The 23,147-nt window shown below is 36.0% G+C and overlaps 1 long non-coding RNA gene across 1 annotated transcript; it reads left to right on the top strand.

Annotated features, from left to right (window-relative positions):
• Positions 1-9,789: 9,789 nt before the first annotated feature.
• On the top strand, positions 9,790-12,007 carry LOC140745994 (uncharacterized). The gene is made up of 2 exons (XR_012102737.1): positions 9,790-11,461; positions 11,802-12,007. It is a non-coding gene; the product is annotated as an uncharacterized LOC140745994 (long non-coding RNA).
• Positions 12,008-23,147: the final 11,140 nt, after the last annotated feature.

Genomic DNA, 23,147 nt, shown 5'->3' with positions numbered 1-23,147 from the left:
AAAATAATCATAGATATACTTATGCTTGTTAAACGACAAATATTTTCTGAACACAAACACTTTATTTCTATTTGTACAAGCTAGATAATTATTTAACCACACGATATTCTTTAAGACGATGTTTTAAAAAGTAAGGGTTCGCGACAATGCTAATAGCGAAGGCCAAAGATTTGGGACCGCGATGTCTCATTAAAAAAGAAAAAAAAAACAAGAAAATATTCAAAAGGTATTTTTATTAAGAAAATGATAATCGAATTGCATTTGTAGTAAACTTAAGTATGTATTTAATTGATACAAAATTAAATAAGACTTTTGTATGGACTTGATATTTTTACCTACATAAAAATACATATTCAGGTTAGAGTCAGCGGAGGGTAGGGGTTCAATAAACGTTTGTGCTACAATGTGTAAGGAGCCAACGTACTCCAACTCATTACCCAGTTTCTGGTGCAGTGTAAACAATACACCGAGCACGCTCGACCCTGACTCCATTGTGGTTGCTCCCCGCCACCATCGTAAGGTTAACTTGGCTTTTAACACTAGAAACTGTCGGATAATTAAACTAAGCCTCTCTACGATTGTAGGATGTTTCGTAGAGGAGTCTAAGCGTTTCCTGGTATGAGTGTTATGAAAATATCTATAGCTCTTTACCATTAGCACGATTAGACCACCCCAACCGCCACGCCCATTTTTATCGTATAGTAGTTTTTTCTTTTCGGTGGTTTTTGATGGCGGTTGACTTACATATGAAGCGGCTATCTTAATCTTCAGTGACACTGACAACGCATCTGTGATCAACTTCAGATAAACTCCCTGTTATATGAAGTGGAACACAGATGTCATATAGTGGCAGTAAACACTTAATTTCAGGAGGAAAACAAGTTACTTGAATCCTATAAAAAACTGAAGTAAGTTACATTATTCCAGGAGACCAAAGTCTTACTCAATATACTTGCGATTATTATCATTTCATCGCAAACACTATTTAAAACATGCTATATTATTTAGTTATAATAACGCGCTATAAATAACGACGTGGCTCAACAAGAGGTTTATGAAGCATAATCTGGATTATTATCGCATATCAACAGATCGCGTTGCGCGAACATGACACCCTGTCGTTATCCATGCTGTCCACTGACAGGGCAAGCTGCAAGTGAGCGAAATATTTATTTAAAATTTATTGCAACACCTCTAAAAAGAAATGTACAAAAGGACAAACATAATGCCTGGCATTCTCTACCCTGGGCGGATGTAGAGAATTTGCAACAGGTGTTGTACAAAGTAATAAAAAGCGACAAACGATAAAAAAACAGATATATAATTAAATAAATATATATTATATTATAATACATATATAAATACCATTTATCATATTTATAATTAAATAAATAAACACAAATGGTAACAACAGTCAATTAAGAGTTTGATGAGGAGTTCAGATAATGTTCACGAAAAAGCTTTTTGAACACAGGAAATTTGATTTTTTGAAATATGTAGGAAAATAATGTTGTTCATACGACAGGATGTGTACCGCTATATGCGAAGCGTTTTTTGTATCACGCGTGTGTATAACACTCTTGTCCATCACGCACACATTAATTAAATCGCTGCAGTCTCTTCAGGACCCGGGTGCGTATGTATGAAACGATATGTATTTATTAGGACTTTATAGTATCGTTATCAAAAAGACTACATGTTTGACTATGATTAAATACTTAAAATATGTTTTACATGTGACCCTAATTACAGATAAGTACAGCAATTTTATTAACAACATATAAACATGCATAATTAATTAACATAATAATAACATAGTTAACATTACTTAATAACAGGATTATTTATATAATTTAAAATTAAAACTTTCATTTCAATCGATATTATTAGCTTATGGAGCTGCGGAGTGATAAATAAAAGTGGCTAAATTCCTTGAGGCTAAAGGTGAGCTTAAGTATAGGTAAATATAACTGAATGATAGTGACACACGTGTGGGTGGGACGCCTGACGAGCTTAGAGCCGAGCTACAGGAAAGCTCCCGAATCTCCTCGTTTCTGGATCTGTATGACGTTCCAAATTTAAATTTAGACAACATTGACCTATGCTATCAGTATGATTGTATTCTACATGCGCTGTTCCATTCGTAACAAATTGTCGATTGATTAAATATTTCTTGGAATTTTATCTTACTTCATAGATAATATTGTTTATACATTTGTTATAAAATAATTAACATTTAAACATTATACTTAAGTATATATACGAACCGACAGAATTTATAATTGTTTCTCACTTTATAAGATGGTAGAAACTACTGGTTTGTCTCCGGCGGTACCAGCACCACTCTTATTTATGCCTCATAACAGCGTCATAACTCAGAAAAGGGGGACACCTTTTCTGAGGCTTTTCATCTTAGTCCTAAGGTGTAATAGTCATTTAACATTTCAATCGTTACTCGCTCGTGAGTTACTAAGTTACATAAGAATAAAAAAAAATTTTAAGAACTTCATTACTACAATTATTGAAGTTGTGCATTAGGGTCTCTAGAAAGTTATCTTCTTTAAAAAATAAAATTTTAGCACATAAGTAGCACTTACATCATAGTTAAATGGTACAGATCGAAACTCGTGGGCAACAGTTGCGATTGTTCAGTATTACCATGCTCAGTCAGCATTATAATTGTTGCGTATGGTTCGATTTGTTCCATACAAATTAAAAATATAAACTAATATATAAACGTTGTTCATGCCTATAATTGGCACTCATACGAGCCTACTAAGTACTATATAATGTATTGTATGTGTTGCTGTTGGCATGTAAATAAATAAATAAATAACTTATAAGCTGTAGGTTATTTGCATGTGATGTGTAGCACAGGCTTTATAGCGGCGTAAGTTCTGCGCAGTTGCGTTGCAGGAATGTGTACGCGGCCTTAGCTCCCAACAGAGCGGAAACGGGTGAGAAAAGGACACAGCCTCACCACTGCATACCCCCATATCATAAGTATATCAGTGGAATTGAGTGTTGCTTGTTTTAAAACATTTTGGAACAACTGCTAAACCGTATAAGATTAGTTGTAAGTAAGGTTGTATAAAGTTAAATAAATAAATAAATAAATAAACTTGAAGGCTTCGGCCAGTTCTACCGTTAATATCGGATTTTAATTAAGTAGTAGTGAAGCAGCGAAAAAAAAAAAAAAAAAAAAATCTTAAAGGTATGTGAAGTCTACCAATACGCACTTGGCCAGCGCGGTGGACTATGGCCTAATCCTTCTCATTCTGAGAGGAGACCCGTGCCCAGCAGTGGGACAGTAATGGGTTGATGATGATGATGATGATGAAGCAGCGTGACGGACCACACCCAGCCAGTATTTTTCAATCTTTGTCATGGCAAAGGCCCCATAGTAGGTACGTGGTAATATTTTGCGACCCCCTTGCGACCATTTGTAATTTTATATTTAAAATATATAAAGTCATAAGTATGTCATGTACTTTAATCAACATTTTCCTGATAAAAATGTATCTTTATAGTTTTTGAAGCTTCATTCCCAACATCCACTGTGACCCCATTATGAGAGAAATAAAAGATTAGACTTATAATGGTCAATAACAATAGTTGTTTACTGATTAGTTCAAAATTATACAAATCATAGGGGAGTTCTATCTGAATTTCATCATAGATACCATAAAATCTGGAGGCACGGCAGTGCCTCCGCCAAGTCGAGCCAAAAGAAGCGGCACGGCCGTACCATACTTTTCCCGAAGCAATTCGGCCCATTTTTGACCCCCTGTAACTTCGTTGCATATGAAGCTAGAAGCCTGAATTTTCAGGAGCCAAGCAAGCATTGTATAGACACGGTACATTTCAAATTTCATGCAATTTGAACCAGTAGTTTAAGAATTACAAGTAGTTAAAGTTCGTAATTTTGTCACTCACTCACTGACTGACTGACCGATCATCAAAAGTTTAAGGCACTTCCAGCAGACATAGAACGTTGAAATTGAGGGTACAATTAGTGTTTAGTATATAACTCATGGAAAAACTAAAATATTTTGCAATTTCTGTCCAGTTATCTAGATACACCAACTACATTAAATAACTTTGTATCCTATATAAGTTATATAGGATTACAAAGTTACATTTGCAGTTAATGAATCTGTGTTTCTGTCCGCGAAATGTACGAGTAGTAGGGGAGCCCATGATGTTAAATGGGTAGAAACTCGAGCGTCAATAGGACGTATACGATTGTGTAGATTACACGTTAGAGTGAAGAGAAGGTTGTGTGATATTTTTCGATTCACCGTGGAAATAGCTTCTAGATGATTCGAAAAATGTAAAAAGCAGAGTCAGACATACTCAAGGCGCGGAAGGTTAGTGATAGAGTATATATCTCTGATGCCGGAAATATGTTTATCTGCTGGTTTGCATAGGGGGACAGCCATACGAGAGGTAAAAATGGAAAAAAAGTAACCAGCACATTAGATTTTCAAAGGGGATATGAAGTTACCCCAGATGAGTCCCCCATTCGAAAGACTGACGATTCGATTCGAAAGACTGTCAGTGACTCTTCGAAAATGCAAAAAAAAACGTTATCTTGACACACTCGAGGGCGTAAGATTATTATACAGGAAATTCCAGCTGATGTTTTATGTTGCAGCTGACGATTTAGTGGAGGGGTTTTTTATATTGACGATTTGAAAAAAAAAACAGAATGAGAATATATAAAGAATAATGTATTTTCCATAAAATTTGCCTTTTCCTTTAGTTTGTTGTACACCATTACTTTCCAGGGATCCATGCTAATAAATGGCGCTATCAGATAGTGCATATTTTCTAGCATTATTTCCTTTGTATTAAAAAAAATACCGCACTCGAGTATGTCCAGGTATAGATTTTTTGCAACCTTATTACTCCCTAACGCCGCCCTCAAACCATCAGATTATAAATTTATTGTTTTCAGCATGTAATTAAGCTACTATAGATAATACGATTTTTTATTAATAGTCTGATGGACTTCCCTGGTTGAACCCCCCAAATGGATAGTTTAAGATACTCTATAGGATGTAAGGTATCTCCCATATCTTAATCTGCCGCGTTCGAGTCACTCTCGAAATCCCGTCTTGGGCTCCCCTACTATTATAGGCGACGTCAATTGTTTTTATTCTCGAGATAAAAGACGTTTTCAATTCCAACTTCAATTTAAATTCAATTCAAATAATGGGTGAAGTGCGAATCGAACTCGTACGTACACTGAGGGTTCCGTACCACAAAAATATTTGTTTATTTTATTTTTATTTTTACTAATTGATGTTATAGCAGCCATATAATGCATTGTGAACATTTCAAATGAAAAACGCTAAAAAATAGCAGGTCCTTATATGTTTGTCTCTGTAGTTCCTGGACTAAAAAAGGGTTACGATATCCCGTGCCTGTCGTAAGAAGCGACTACAAGGGGGCTTCCGAAGTTGGGAGTGGCAACAGGGAGCTCGAACCGTCCAATAAGTGTCCCCGGGAAGGACGGCGGTATGTGTAGTCGCATACCGTCGTGAACACCGGATAGTTTAGGAGGAGCGAAAACTGTTCTCCCAGGGCAGAGCTCGATCGAGGCATCGCGCTTAAAGGACTTCTGTTACGTTCAGTCGGAGATCCCGGAGTTCTCCAACAAACGTTGAGGACGGCCACCGGAGGATTTTAGTGCGGCTAAAGTCCCACATAACCCGGCGTCACTCCCACGTCGTCGAGTACCTTTTCAAGATTTCCTCCTTATAAAGAAAAAGAAGGTCCTTGTATGGCAACTCTCCTTTATTTGAAAGTTTTTCTTTTTACTTTTAGTACATATTGTTAAAGCGGCCACCATTATACATATTCCGTAAAAAAAATAAATTTCTATGTATTAAGGTTCCAGAAATAGAGCTCTATGTCAGACAAACGAACGGACAGCTTAGAAATAGGGTTCCGTTTTAAACTTTAGGTATGGAACCCTAAAAAGTTATATAATATCAAAAACATTCCGAATTTCTGACAAATGTCATGAGAAAAAAACTAGATGTTACGGCTAATGTGCCTAAATCAGTTAAAACGCAGATCTGGAGGCACGGCAGTGCCTCCGCCAAGTCGAGCCAAAAGAAGCGGCACGGCCGTACCATACTTTTCCCGAAGCAATTCGGCCCATTTTTGACCCCCTGTAACTTCGTTGCATATGAAGCTAGAAGCCTGAATTTTCAGGAGCCAAGCAAGCATTGTATAGACACGGTACATTTCAAATTTCATGCAATTTGAACCAGTAGTTTAAGAATTACAAGTAGTTAAAGTTCGTAATTTTGTCACTCACTCACTGACTGACTGACCGATCATCAAAAGTTTAAGGCACTTCCAGCAGACATAGAACGTTGAAATTGAGGGTACAATTAGTGTTTAGTATATAACTCATGGAAAAACTAAAATATTTTGCAATTTCTGTCCAGTTATCTAGATACACCAACTACATTAAATAACTTTGTATCCTATATAAGTTATATAGGATTACAAAGTTACATTTGCAGTTAATGAATCTGTGTTTCTGTCCGCGAAATGTACGAGTAGTAGGGGAGCCCATGATGTTAAATGGGTAGAAACTCGAGCGTCAATAGGACGTATACGATTGTGTAGATTACACGTTAGAGTGAAGAGAAGGTTGTGTGATATTTTTCGATTCACCGTGGAAATAGCTTCTAGATGATTCGAAAAATGTAAAAAGCAGAGTCAGACATACTCAAGGCGCGGAAGGTTAGTGATAGAGTATATATCTCTGATGCCGGAAATATGTTTATCTGCTGGTTTGCATAGGGGGACAGCCATACGAGAGGTAAAAATGGAAAAAAAGTAACCAGCACATTAGATTTTCAAAGGGGATATGAAGTTACCCCAGATGAGTCCCCCATTCGAAAGACTGACGATTCGATTCGAAAGACTGTCAGTGACTCTTCGAAAATGCAAAAAAAAACGTTATCTTGACACACTCGAGGGCGTAAGATTATTATACAGGAAATTCCAGCTGATGTTTTATGTTGCAGCTGACGATTTAGTGGAGGGGTTTTTTATATTGACGATTTGAAAAAAAAAACAGAATGAGAATATATAAAGAATAATGTATTTTCCATAAAATTTGCCTTTTCCTTTAGTTTGTTGTACACCATTACTTTCCAGGGATCCATGCTAATAAATGGCGCTATCAGATAGTGCATATTTTCTAGCATTATTTCCTTTGTATTAAAAAAAATACCGCACTCGAGTATGTCCAGGTATAGATTTTTTGCAACCTTATTACTCCCTAACGCCGCCCTCAAACCATCAGATTATAAATTTATTGTTTTCAGCATGTAATTAAGCTACTATAGATAATACGATTTTTTATTAATAGTCTGATGGACTTCCCTGGTTGAACCCCCCAAATGGATAGTTTAAGATACTCTATAGGATGTAAGGTATCTCCCATATCTTAATCTGCCGCGTTCGAGTCACTCTCGAAATCCCGTCTTGGGCTCCCCTACTATTATAGGCGACGTCAATTGTTTTTATTCTCGAGATAAAAGACGTTTTCAATTCCAACTTCAATTTAAATTCAATTCAAATAATGGGTGAAGTGCGAATCGAACTCGTACGTACACTGAGGGTTCCGTACCACAAAAATATTTGTTTATTTTATTTTTATTTTTACTAATTGATGTTATAGCAGCCATATAATGCATTGTGAACATTTCAAATGAAAAACGCTAAAAAATAGCAGGTCCTTATATGTTTGTCTCTGTAGTTCCTGGACTAAAAAAGGGTTACGATATCCCGTGCCTGTCGTAAGAAGCGACTACAAGGGGGCTTCCGAAGTTGGGAGTGGCAACAGGGAGCTCGAACCGTCCAATAAGTGTCCCCGGGAAGGACGGCGGTATGTGTAGTCGCATACCGTCGTGAACACCGGATAGTTTAGGAGGAGCGAAAACTGTTCTCCCAGGGCAGAGCTCGATCGAGGCATCGCGCTTAAAGGACTTCTGTTACGTTCAGTCGGAGATCCCGGAGTTCTCCAACAAACGTTGAGGACGGCCACCGGAGGATTTTAGTGCGGCTAAAGTCCCACATAACCCGGCGTCACTCCCACGTCGTCGAGTACCTTTTCAAGATTTCCTCCTTATAAAGAAAAAGAAGGTCCTTGTATGGCAACTCTCCTTTATTTGAAAGTTTTTCTTTTTACTTTTAGTACATATTGTTAAAGCGGCCACCATTATACATATTCCGTAAAAAAAATAAATTTCTATGTATTAAGGTTCCAGAAATAGAGCTCTATGTCAGACAAACGAACGGACAGCTTAGAAATAGGGTTCCGTTTTAAACTTTAGGTATGGAACCCTAAAAAGTTATATAATATCAAAAACATTCCGAATTTCTGACAAATGTCATGAGAAAAAAACTAGATGTTACGGCTAATGTGCCTAAATCAGTTAAAACGCAGATTAGCTTGTCCATTACCTAAAGTACAAAACGAGATTGTATCAATTTTCACCCCTTGACGTCGACCCGTGCATGCCATGATGCGTCGTCGTGTCATGAATTTACGACAAACATTGTATATTTTCACGAAACAATATCGCTTTGCGGCACGATGTCGCTATGTGTCACGATACGTCGTCGTGTCGTAAAAAGGCATGTGTTTTAGCCCTAAGAACAAGTCTGAAAAGATGTTTCGAATTTTAACTACATAGTTAATCTGCATATTTTCTAGCTAATCTTAAGTCTAGTTAATGTGTATGCTAACGTATTCTACAATCTAACGGTAACATACACAATATACAATAACTGTCGTGAGGTTTAGCAACTGTCACCGCATTATAAAATAATAATAAGTTTGTTTCCAAGGAAACAAGTGTTTAGGCAAAGGAGATGTTTCATTTTCGGCCATCTTATGTACATTATAACTAAAAAACACGAATAATTTGCATAATTGAAGAAAAATACACATATATTTTGATAACCTAAAGTATTCGTGTTTAAAAATATTTAAAATAAGCAATCCTCATTGAAATATTAAATATGGCGGAATACTGTCAATGTCAAGTTTTCAAAACTGTCGATGTCGGGAACCTATGTGTACCCCACACATAGGTTACTATACTCTTTGGATGTCGGTAATTCTGTATTTCGCTGTTTTTGTCGTAAAGTTATTGTTACCTTAGTACTTTACAACCTGGCTTTTGTTTTGGGTATCCCCTCATTATTTCTGAACTTAATTAATTATTTATAATAATAATAACAAAACCACCTTTTAAATAGTATCTGGTTTTATAGATGTAAGTGACATGTCAAATTAAAAAAGAAGAAGTTGTCAATTTGATATGCGTAAAAGTGGATATATACATATTATAATAGTGGACTCCAATGTAAACGTTGAATAAATATGTAGGTACTGATGAGAAGATTCCATTTTAATCCTGAATATGTTTCTGCTCTGTGCTGCTTACGATTATTGTGATTCTACCTTACTTGTTTACCCAGCTTATGTTTTATGGACTCTTGTGATTTTCGTGCGATCGCTGTGGATTGTGTTGACAAGGATTCAATATCATCAGGTAAAATATACATCAGTTGTTGTATTAATCGTGAAATAATCGTAAATAATTTTAAACTACAGAAGCTAATCTTTTTACATTTCTCTTTTTTAGATAATTACATTAGCAAGACATGGACATTCTTGGGATGACAAAATAATCAGTTATTATTGCAACTGCATCGCTGGGCAACGAACCGTACTCGTAGGCGCTCACATTATGCCCATTGTTTGATGTTTGGGCTGAGCTCGTCACAGGATGAAAATATTGATAAGGGAAGATATTTAAAATGAATAAATAATGTATTTAAGTGAAGAGTAAGTAAAATATGATCAAATGTGTACTTAAAGTTGTTTTATTTACACACTTAAATGTTTTAACTAAAATAAATTGGTATAGAAGTACATATTTTGGTATGTTTGTTTTAAGTCAAGATTTATGAAAGTAAATATAATTAATGTTTATCAAATATAGGCCTTGTTTCTCAATTCACACAATACAATGTTTATATATCTACGCCCATTCGCGTAAAAAAATATATTAAAAAGTATATAATGTATATAGTAAGTTAAAATAGAATGACAGATGACATTATTACGGTAATCACTACCGCCATGATGTTTTTCCACTGTTGTGTTGCAAGTTTAAGTGTAAATCATTGTTTTTTAACAATTAAACGAACATGATTTGAAGAAAATTAACCCCCTTCTTTGCAAGTTTTCTTAATTTTTAATATAGTCTACAAAAGGTGGCCGGGAGCCCATACATTTTGAAACATCTCCTTTCGGCCTTATTGAGCATAAATAAATGTCTATGAAAATATTTTTTATATGTAAGCACATAAAAAATTATAATGTTCACAATAGAAAATCCCTAATAACTTCTAAACGGATTACCCTAATTACACAATTCCTTTTGCCCTATCCGTTTTAGACATAAACCTACCAAATGGCATTAAAGACAAACCAATATATATACGAACAAAAAATCATGTTTTCAACTTACGTAATATTAGGTACGTAACATTTCAACGCAATATTACAAAAATTTAGTTAAGTTCGTTTCAAATGATTCGAAATAGGAAACTGTTATATAAATCGAGCTTAGATATCCACTTTATAACATATTCTTGCCATGATCACCAAAAATATCAGCTCCTAGTGGCTTGATAATTGATAGCTATAAAAAAACGAAAATCCACAGTTTAACGTTGAATTTAAACAACCGTCCATTGCACAATTAGGGTATTTTATTTTGCTCCATTGCTTGTACAAAACAGTTACAAACGCGTGTCAGAAATGAACTGACAGTCGCGCACGTATGCGCTCGAGTCCCCCCGAGATAACGAGTCGGTAAGTGGTGTCTACGTGTGCGTTACTTCAGCCCACTTTGTATGAAGATTTACTTCTGTTAGTTTTTATTTTGTGTTAGTACCTACCCGGAAAATACGTGGAAATTATTATAAGAAACCTTTTTAATATAAATAATTTTAAGTATGAATTTGTTAGCGGTGAGTAAACTTACTGAAAAAGGATTTACTGTTAATTTTGAAAAACGGTTGCACTATTAGTAACTCTATGGATATTATCATCGCAACTGGCCACAACGTAAATGGTATATATAAATTTAAACAATTTGTCAAATCACCGATATGTAATTTGACAATGTCAAATAAATATTGGCATAGAAGACTAGCCCATATTAATCCGGAATATATGCGAATTTTAAAGAATATTATGACTGGTCTTGATAATGTGAACATTACCGACGGATATGACGACTAGTAAGAAACCATTTCCAAACCTCTGAACGCGAACGAACGATATACTGGAGATCGTACATACAGATTTATGTAGTCCCATGGAAGCTAGTTCACTCAACGGTTCAAGGTACATGTTATTATTTATCGACTATTATTCTCGAATGACACGATGAATGTTTATTTTCTAAAACATAAGAGTGAGTCTTTAAGAAATTTAAAAAATATAAAGTGTTGAAAAAGGAACTAGCAAGTCGAACAAATGTATGAGATCAGATGGTGGGACGACATTTTGTAATAGAGCTTTCAATATTTTCTTATCAACAAATGGAATTCTACATTAGAAGGCGATACTGTATACCCCTAAACAAATTGTTGTGGTTGAAACAGCTAACAGAACTATTATTGTATATGCGACAAGTCTAAAACTGATGTTATCATTATTAAATAAATATTTCATTTCATTTCAGAAGTCAGAAGTCTATTATAAATTGAAACTAATTTGAGCAAGAGCAGTAAATACTGTGGTTTATATCAAAAACCGGAGTCCGACGAAGTCAGTGAAAGATTACCAATGATTTTTGTCGGATATTCAGAAGAAAGTAAGGGATGTCGATTATTTAATACGAAGACACGTTAAATCCCAATAAATAAATAAATAAATAAATCACAATCAGTAGAGATGTTTTAGAATGTTTTTCCTGAGGATAACGGGCATAATTTCAGTTGTCAAAATAGTAACTTTTTTAGATTTAATTTATTGTCATGTTCGAATGAAAGTGATGATGAATGGCAAGATTATTTACATAACTACAAAGACTACCTAAACAATTTAATTGCCTTTAAAAAATCTGTTGTTGAGATTCAACTAGTGGAAGGTACCGGAAAGGAAAAGAGTAGAAATATCTACAAAAAGGAATGAGATGCCATCAAAAACAATGCTTGTAAAAAAATCCAAGTCTCGCCATTCAATTCTTCTACCGTAAAAAGTCTTGAGATCTATGTAATACCAAGCCGGTAATGTATGCAGTCCCTACTTAAGAGACCTTCTGTCTTAAGGTATTATCTCACTATCTAACCTAACAACATCTTATGGGACCATACCAATTTTAAAAATATTTTATGCTCTAAATAAATTGACGTGGCAATCGTACTTGTGTGATGCGATATGATAAGATGAAAACACAATGTGACTTGCAGTACGATTGCCACGTTAATTTATTTAGAACATAAAATATTTTTAAAATTGGTATGGTCCCATGAGATGTTGTTAGGTTAGATAGTGAGATAATACCTTAAGACAGAAGGTCTCTTAAGTAGGGACTGCATACATTACCGGCTTGGTATTACATAGATCTCAAGACTTTTTACGGTAGAAGAATTGAATGGCGAGACTTGGATTTTTTTACAAGCATTGTTTTTGATGGCATATATATTACATAAAACAGAATACAGCAGCATTACTACTGCTCATAACTTTGAAACATCAGACTTGCGATTCTTAGAAGTCATGAGTGTATCAGAAAATCCCCATTATCATTTATTTAATGGCGAAGAAAAATATCGTGAGGAAAACTCACATCGAACAATTATCCCTAATGTTCTTAAGCGTGTGAGAAATTTCGACTAAGCCAGAGTGGTAGCCCACCTCTAACTACCAGCACTACGCTACCACATCCTAAATTCTTCTCTTTATAAAAGAGGTCTTTATCCAGCTCAATGGGAAAGTAGTTTAATGATCATGATAGGGTAGAGCTAAGTTTGAAGAAGAAGCCACCACAGTCATAACGACCACCACCACCACCACTCCATTTGGTAATTACAAAATAACAAATATTCTCCTTCTTTGCAAATGTAGAGTTTATTTATTTGTTTACAGAAGCGAAGCCAGTGATGCGTGCCCGAGGGGAGGTCGGGGCGCGTGGAACACATCTGGCAGGATCGGGTTGCAGCCTTGCAATACAGACAAACAGACCGAGTTTGTTATCACACGATATAATATTTTATTTCATGGTTGCGGATATATAACTAAATATTATCTCTTTCTGCCTAATAACAGCAGTGTAAAGCGCTCTTGTATTTCCGTTTGAAGGCTATAGCACATGCTTATTCGAGGCTTTCCAACTTAATCATCAGGGGTGCAACACATTTCCGGCCAACCTCGGAGGCTGGTTTTAGAGATGATCATGGGTGGCAGTAAATACTTAGTAGGTATCAGGTTGACATCCCTGTAGTTCCGGGAATAGAAAAGGACTACGGTATCTCCTGCCTGTCGTAAGAGGTGACTAAAAGGGGGCTTCCGGGGTTGCGGGTGGCAAGAGTGGGAGCTCGAACCGCCCATCAGCGACCCTGGGAAGGACGGCGGTATGTGTGGTCGCATACCGTCGTACACACCAGACGGTGAGGCGAGCGTTAAGCTCACCTGGGCGGAGCCCGACGGGGCAATGCGCTAAGAGGACTCCGGTTGCGTTCCTTTGGAGATCCCGGAGTCGTCTACCCAGCGCCGAGGACTTGAATGAATCGAATTAATTTTTCATAATAGGTAATATTATAATTCGATCTTAGTCTAAAATTTTGTACTAATTTACCTTAGAAACTAGCACATGTAATTAGGCAATGTAAAAATGATTTAATGAGAAAGCGCGTAATGATTGTGCATGTCAAATTGAATGTTTGTACCGCATGAGTAATGACGCGGCGCGCGACGCGGGCGCGGGGCGGCGCGGGCGCGGGGCGGCGCGGGCGCGGGGCGGGCTCGGGGCGGCGTGGCCGATGGTGACTAATTAGGGAATTATTAGTCGTTAGACACGTTGTGTACATACGAAGATATTATTTATACATATTATTTGCTTATGTAGAGCCTACGCCAGAAAGATGAAATTGGCCATATAGGAAATAATAACTGTTTTAGTTATAGTTGATATTATAAAAATAAATGTAGATGTAGCGTAGTCAAGTAAGCTCAGAATGATGATAATGGGCATGTATAAAATAAAAATTGTATTAGTTATGGTATAAGAAATAAATTAGTGAAGTAAGCTTTACAGCACTCATGAAGATAAACCCAAGCCCAGCAGTGGGACTTAAAAAATAGTTGCAAAAACTAAATAATAAAGGCGATAATTTACAGTACATTGAATGTAATGTATTATTATCTGTATTACTTAATATTCTGTCGTCTGTGTAAAATAAAAATAAAGAAAAATTGATATTGTACCTAATTAGAAAGTTGTTTTAATTTAATTACCATTATTTATCTAAAAAACTAGTTTTGTGACGCAAATACAAATTACTTAAGTATGTTTAAATTGATTACGTAGTGTGGTTAGAAGATAATATGCTATTGATATTAAGTACTTTAATAATTAGAATGTTCTTATTTATGACTGGCCGGGGATCGAACCTGGAACCCTCTACGCGTCAGACCGGCTTAGCACCCGCTCTGCCGCGCGGTCATCAAATTAGAAATGGGTAAATTAATATTTACACGGCAAAAGGAATCATAGATAAGATTGTGATATACATAATAAACATTATTTAATTTAACGCTTTTAGATGTCAGACAGATATTTATCTCTGTTGAATGATACAGCAGCCGTTGTTGTTTGTTTTGCTTGATGTCGTGTAAGCGGCGGCGGGTGATTCAGCCTGTCTCGCTAGTTAATGAACTCTGCCTATTTATAGATATGTTTTGTGGGTCACACCGACACACGTACACATGCACACTCCTACACACTAATGCCTAAGGTTGGCATTGGATATGGTGATAAAGGTAAAATAAAAAGATCTTTGAACAACTTCCTAATAAAATATTAAAGGATTGGTTGAATCATCAGTTGGTCTTTCGTGACGTCATTTCATTTAATATTTTGTCAAAGTCATATCACAGTAAATAATTGTTTTTCAAAAGTATTAAACGTTGTCGTACCTAAGTAAATTGTAAATGACAGCTTATTAATTAAAAGACGACCATGAACATCTGTAATCAAGTCCAAATAGGGCTGGAATCCTACCTGAGGTCAGCGGCAAATGCATTGCTAAATTTGAGCAGCAATTTGTAGCTGGTTACTATGGTATTCGTAGATGTTCATGGGTGGCAATGACCATTTAACAGGTGGACTGCATCGGTTGCTGCATATATACAAAACAATATAGTAATTTCGTTGAATGTTGTTTATATTGTTAGAATGTGTTATTTCCAAGATGTATAAAATACATCATTTTATAATAATAAGTGCCTATTTATATTGTTACTGGCTGGTACGATTGTATGAGTGAGCATCAAAAAGAAAAAGAACGCTTTTGACGTTAGAGTTTATTTTGCGCGGGAATAATAAAAGTTGTAAATTGGATCAAGGAATACTTTTATAATATTAATTCAGGCGGGATAGTCTTAAAATATGGAAAATATCTGCATTACCGCTTTATATCGCGTGCAATGCTCTCAGCTATTTCTACACCATAACAGCCGCCACCGACCGTGGTTCGTCGCGCCTAACCCACTTCCGTAACTAAATTTGTCCATATTTTCTTCAGAAACACGCGCTGGACACTTATGGGGATTCAAGGAAGCTGGTGTATTATGGAGTTTAGTTTAATAACTCATGCGTTTATAAACACAAAACACATAATATATGTCTATTAATGTTTCAGCCCGCTTAGCCTGAATTTAAAAACTAAGTACGACGAGTGTAAATATTTAATGAGGTTTGACTAGAAAAAATAATACATAATGTGAATCAAACAACATTTTTCTTAGATGCTTTCTTAAATAATTTAATATTTTCACCTTAATAATTCTACTAATGAGTTTACTGCCACGAACAAGAAACCATTCAGAGAAAAACTTGCGCTTTGCACCCAACAAACTGACTACATCGAAGATTTAAAGTCTTTAATCCGATTTGAGCTAAGGATTTAAGTAAGGATTGATTTGAGATAAGGAGCGGAAGGATATTCCGTATAAACGTACAAAATTTCTACATATAACCATTGTAAGGGTTTCATTCCAATACTTTTTATATTATTCTATTTTAATAAGATTAGAAATCTATTTAACTGCTGGTGAGTTGCAATTCAGTTCGGTATATTATTTAGAAAATAAGATGTCATAGAATGGATTGTCAGTAAAAATAGAGCTGTTATTGACTCTTTTAGTACATAAAATAGTCTTCCAGGCATAATTAGCTTACACGATTTTTTAGTTAATGGATTAGTTGCTCGCTAACCTAACATGCGCTGAACCCTAATTACCCAAGCGGATTATCTCGTGTTATTAGCTTATCTCGGATCTGGCTCACCAGGTCACTTGGCAGCCGCTAAAGTAATAGTTGTCGGAGTACTAGTTTGCACTGAGCGATGTCATTTTGAGCACAGTTTGGAGTTAACGAATAAATTAAATGACAAAGAGAATTGGAAATCAAAAATTTCTACTTGATTTTAAGTTTAAAGAAATTTATAAATCATGTGTTTATAAGCAGCAGTGATAGCCTAGTGGTTAAGAAACTCGGCCTCTCGATCGAGGGCTCCGAGGTTCAAATACCAGGCACGCACCGCTGATTTTTCAAAATATGTGCGTATTAGAAATTTAATTATCACTTGCTTAAAAGGTGAAGGAAAATATCGTGAGGAAACCTGCATACGTGAGAGATTTATAAAAAAAAATATCAACGGTATGTGAAGTTCACCAATACGCACTTGGCCAGCGCGGTGGACTTATCCTTATCCTTCTCATTCTGAGAGGAGATCCGTACCCAGCAATGGGACAATAAAGGGTTGTTGATGATGATGTGTTTAAAAATCAAGTTTCGAATATATTTGATACAAAGATATGTTTTTGTTCCAATTTGGGAAATACAGAAGACACTGCTCTTATAAAGGTGGGCGAAACCTTTCTGCTGTTTATTTCTACCTCCTAACAGAAGTGTTAAGCGCTGCTGTATTAAGTCTTGAAGGAAATTGTAAGGACAACACATACGGTGATCCAACTTAGTGCTCAAGAGTAGCAACGCATCTGTGGCCGATCTCAGGTAGTATTTCAGTTCTATCTGGGCATGATAACAGATAACACTATTGAACTTTAAATCTATAACACATTTGAAGGTGGTAGAACCCTTTGTGGCTCGACTCTGGCGGCATCACCGCCACATCTATTTCTGCTTAATAATAGCAGTGTTAAGCGTTGCTGCATTCTGGTTTGAAGGATGTAGTAAGGGAGAAATACTTTTCCGAGGCGTTCCTGCTCAGTCCTTAAGGGTAGAGCGGCTCATCTGTGGCCGACCTCGCGTAGGAATATCGAATCCTATCTGGGGTTGTTTACAGATGTCCATGGGCGGCAGTAGCCACTTACCACCATGTGGACCGCATGCTCGTCTGCATGTCGTCTTTATAGAATGACTACAGCTGGACCCTGTCTCGATAATTGATTACGTTCATTTATTTGTCTTTATCTAATGAACAAATAAATTTTACGACAGATTACACACAAAACAAGTTTACGGTAAATAAATGGGTTTAACGAGCCTTGACAGCTAAATACGAATACTTTTCCAAACGATCACTTTCCAAGGTCTTCAGATTTTGTACGATATTAGTTCGGAATAAGTCGTTTCGGTCACTGAACCTACTATTTTAATATATCTTACGACACAACTTTTTACTTTTTACACTGTCGTATGACGATAGTATAACTGATATTTGATACATGAACTATAAACTGTTATCTAATCAAATTCAATCATAAGCTCGGTACTAATTTCTTTATTTTGAACTAGAGACCTATCGCGACATTTGATTACAATATCGAATTTTTCATACGGATCCCTAACACTTTTGGAAATATTCTATAGCCTATTTTCATCGCGGATAATCAAGGATTCTAATCGTAAAAGAATATTTCATCGGAATATTTCAGTTTCGAAGCCTATTCAATACTAACAAACACTGAAATATTTCCTTTTTATAATATTAGTATAGATATAGATAGTATAGATGACGCGCCAGATATTAGGTAATAATATATTTATTGGCAATTGCGTACAATGAGAACACGACGACGACATGGCCTGGTCACTGGTGGCAAAATAACTGTCATCATAAGTGCTATACTGGCCATTTACGGGTGGGTACTTTGCAAATCATTCGGTTTTTTTAAATCTCTCAGACACGTAAGTTTCCTCACGATGTTTTATTTTACCCTAAAACATGATAATCAATTCTTATACATGATCAAAGATGTGTGCTTGGGAGATGTATCCCAGACCTCCCAGACTCACTATATTAGTGTAGTTTAGTTTTAAATATTCAGTTGAATAATCAAGATAATCCAGCGTAAGGTTTACGTGAATGGAATACAGAGATCTAAAAATACGCTACACATTATTGGTGTTGGCGGGAGCTCGGCAGAGCTACAGACGGACATAAAGAACCAATTACTTCATCAAAGAGATTCGCCTTGAGGGCCCACCTCCGGCCGCCGGCACTGTTTACTCTTTATTCATCAATGTTCGAGCGTGGACGGTACCTTACGACGGTTTATATAATTACGAACATTAGATACATAATCGATCTGCCGTCATCATTATCATCAATCCATTACAGTCCTATTGATTTAACGGGTTACAATCAGAAGAATCAGAACATAGTCCACCTCACGGGCCAAGTGTGAATAAATAAATAGGCTTATTTTATTTTATTTATTTATTTATTTATTGAACACCAACATAATGAACATTTATACAGTTAAGGTACAACAAAACACATAAGGGGCTAGCTTAATGCCACTATAATTATAGGTGTAGACTACAAGCAAGTTAATGGAAAAAAAAAGAAACATAAAATTGAATTGAAGAAGCACAATAATATACAGTTACAATACATATTTTTGAGTATTTTTCTTAATATCTCAGGTTGATGTCTCCCTGCCCGATGTCTTCCTTCAGCGATATCATCATCAACCCATTACTGACCCACCGCTGGGCACAGGTTTCCTCTCAGAATGAGAAAGATTAGGCCATAGTTCACCGCGCTGGCCAAGTGCGAATTGGCAAACTTCACTTACCTTTGAAATCTTTTTTTTAAAGATTTCTCTGGTATGCAGGTTTCCTCACGATATTTTCCTTCACCGATAAAGCAGGTGATAATTAATTTAAAATACAATTAAACTTAATTAAAATCAAATTAGTGCGTCATACTAGTCTCTGATTTAGCATGTCTATAATATATGTAGATACAATGAAAATAATCATTTACTAAATGTGAATTTTGTTTTCATACTTAAGTAGCATTGCTTATATACTGTCGGACTAGTGATCTTTCTTTGTTTATAGCTTTCTACATAGCAGTGACGAAACGGTACATTAGGATTGGTTCCGCACTTTCCGACGCTAACGTGACAGTCACTCACGTCATGTGATTAGTGACGTCATTTTACAGTTAACTACATATTACGAATATTACTTGCCTGTTCTAAAATTGAAATTTATCGTATATTTAATTTGGATTGAAGCTATCTGTAAAGGATTCCAGATTGAATAAGAGTCCTACCTAAGATGGGTCATAGCTGAGTTGCCACTCCTGGGGACTAAATTAGAACGCTTGATTGTTTTATCACCTTTACCACGCCCTTCAATTTGTTTCGATGCTTCTTTATAAACGTAACATTTTACAATACAAAGCATAATAGAATATTAATACTCAAAAAGTATTCTGGAAAGAAATAAGAAACTATTTTGATATAGCTTTTAATATGACGTCGTTTCATGTCATTCACCTTTATCTAAAACCACCATCTATCGTGATTTTGGTTGTCAGTTTGTCACCCGACTGTTTATAAATACATGTGTAACGTGCCCTATTTATACCAGCGATCAACTCAATGCCAGGTACAGTTTGCCCACAATGTTGTTATACCTATTTGAAACTTTACCAGCTTCCTCTCAGAGTACAGATCAGATCGTTCAGACTCTGCGTTGGTTTGTGAGGTTTGTTTAGTATGAGTCACAGTTAACGGCTATCTGAATGCTCCACTGAAGTCGATAAGCTTTAAGTTCAAGATTTTGTAGAAGATTATACGAGATACTTAAGATAAAAGTGAAAATTGAGGTTTAAGCTGTTTTAAGGAGACGAAGAAGTAAGGAACAAATAAACGGATTGCAGTTATTTCTGAATGAGTTAGTTAGAGGCTGTTTACATATGAGTCGACTGCGATTTATAGACGCATGGCTTCAGGTAGAGTTCCTATTTTATACGGACTTGGGTTACAACTGTCCATAAGCGGCACTGACCACTTACCACCAGTGGACTGGATGTTCGTTTGTTATTTCAAATTTTATAAAAAAATCTAAGGTAAAAGCTTCGGTTTACCTTCACCTATCAATTGCGGAACAAAGTTTTGTGTTTATTAAACATTGGATCATTTCTGTGCGATAGAGCCGTGTCCTGTCGCAAAATTTCGATCACTGTTGGTCAAACATTAGATAGATTGATTTATTAATAACGAGTGTCACGCGACCACAGATGCGTTTTCAAAATATTTGGTATCTAAATAACGATCGTAAGTTACGCGGGCGAAGATGCCTGTTTGAAATATTTGGTTTCTGAATAGCCAATTTATAATTCTTTCCTTTGAAATTCTTCCTGCATGCTCCCCACGACCCTCGAGATGTTATCAAAACACCGCAATCTCCAGTCGCGCTGGGATTTAATTATAAAATCACTGCACCACAGAGTTCATGTCAAACAGACAGACAACCACCTATCTACGTAGCATCACATCTGTGGTCGGCATCAAGTAGAGTAGAAAGTAGGCATATAGAGTTGGAAATTAATTATCATTTGCTTAGACGGTGAAGGAAAACATCGTGAGGCAACCTGTATACCCGAGAAATCTGGCCCAACAGTGGGACAGTAATGGGTTGATGATGATGATCCTGTGACCACTTACTATCTAGTGTGAAACTTTGTGAAGCAATTTTGAAGTTTAAAAGATTATTGTGCAATTTATCTTAAACATAAAAATATAGAATGGATTAGGGAGGGACATAGGTGCATTAGGTAGTTCATAGGTGCATTAGGCATTCATTTCCTATATTTACACAGTATAAAAAAACCATACCTTAAAACTGAAGTGACCTTATGTGACATATTTTATCGCAAAAAAAATAAATGCTATACTTCATACCATATGTAACTCTATGGCTATGGTGGTTGAGGTCAGACCGGTTCCGACGCCGCGGAACTCCATTATGATTCCTGGACAAAAACCTGGGGTGGAACGAGTCCTTAGAAATCACTCCAACAACAGTTTTTGCATACTTACAGAACAAACAACAAAGTAAATATACCTTTATTTTGTATATAAAACTGAATGTTTTATGTACAAAATAAGAATATGACTTATGATTTTTCTGTATAATATAAATACATGCCATAAAAAATCGATTTTGATACTCGAAGCTGAAACAAAACGGTTATTTGTTTATAATTTTGAAGTAGAAAACGAGCCTGCAGTTCACCTGATAGTACGTGACTATTGCCGTCCATGGACATCTATAATCAAACCCCGATAAGATTAGATTCCTATCTGAAGTTTGCAACACAATTTGTGGCTAAACCTGAGGACAAAATTGGAAAACGTCATAAGTATGTCCTTAGTACGCAAATATACTTACGTACGCGCGAAGAACATTACCTTCCACGCTGGGGTAAAAAGTTCCTAAATGATCTTCGTACAACAGTGGGTATAAAGATGGCCGCGTCCTTAAGTGACGTAACGCAACCTCGGTGAACTTTCGCCTGCAACAACCAACAAGCAACGATCTAAGCTTTTAACAATCACATTTGATATGGCTTCACGAATTTCCGCTCGCGGTTCCGCTTGTATTATCTTTCGTGTGTGGTTAGTTTACTTCACCTGACCGTATTTGTATTTATTTAGGTCTTATAATTCAAAGAAACGTGTTTCGATGTTCGATTAAGCTGTATTTTGCATTTAAATTATGTACTTAGCGTCATTTTTGCAAAAATGTGGTACCATAGAGCTTTTGTAATCAGTTGGTTACCATGGGAACTTTTCTATATCATGAAATGGAAAATCGTCGCAGTACACTTGTCTAGGGTTCAATTAAGATGCCTGAAAGTTCTCATAGTAACCCCTCAAATAAACAAGATAGCCTCGTAATTATTGATTTTGCTAATTATCATAGGCTTAAGAAGTGTCCTATACAAGTCATGTTGCTTTCAGATACATTATTAAATAATCGTAAAAAAATATATTTTGAAAATAACATTTTATTTGTTAAAAGTTAGAGTTTTATTTACAAAGCTTGTGTCATGAGACGTTATGCTACTTGAAGGAGCTCTAAGCGTTTAAGCTTATTTATAGATTGTCACTTTTGAGTTTATTTTCATGTTTAAAATATATAGTAACAGTTGAAGTGCGCACATAAATATAAAACAGAAGCTTTACGTTCTAATTAGAAGTACATAAATACGATAAAAATATAAATCTACATATGTATTATGTACCTATGCTTAGATATATGCAAATATGTTTAGTATTTTTTGTAAAATACTTTTTTTTTTAATTTTCGACGAAAAATAATTATTTGGTTTTCTTCTAAGGCTTTTGCTTATTTAATTATTCTACTTTAATGAGTAATAAGTAATTTGACGTATCTTACAGCTTGACTGTGCATCCCTAGCAAGCGTAGTCCTTATGGGATCTGCTATACCCATCTATAAGTACGGAGTGAGCATGCGGATGCGCCGTCGCGCGGCGGCCATCGCGCGGAGGGAGGGGGGGACCGGCGCCGGCG

This window comes from Epargyreus clarus, unplaced genomic scaffold (assembly GCF_041222505.1).
Source record: "Epargyreus clarus isolate Ecla_fem2 unplaced genomic scaffold, WU_Ecla_fem_2.2 ptg000012l, whole genome shotgun sequence".
NCBI lineage: Eukaryota > Metazoa > Arthropoda > Insecta > Lepidoptera > Hesperiidae > Epargyreus > Epargyreus clarus.
This window is presented reverse-complemented; position numbering and strand designations above follow the sequence as displayed.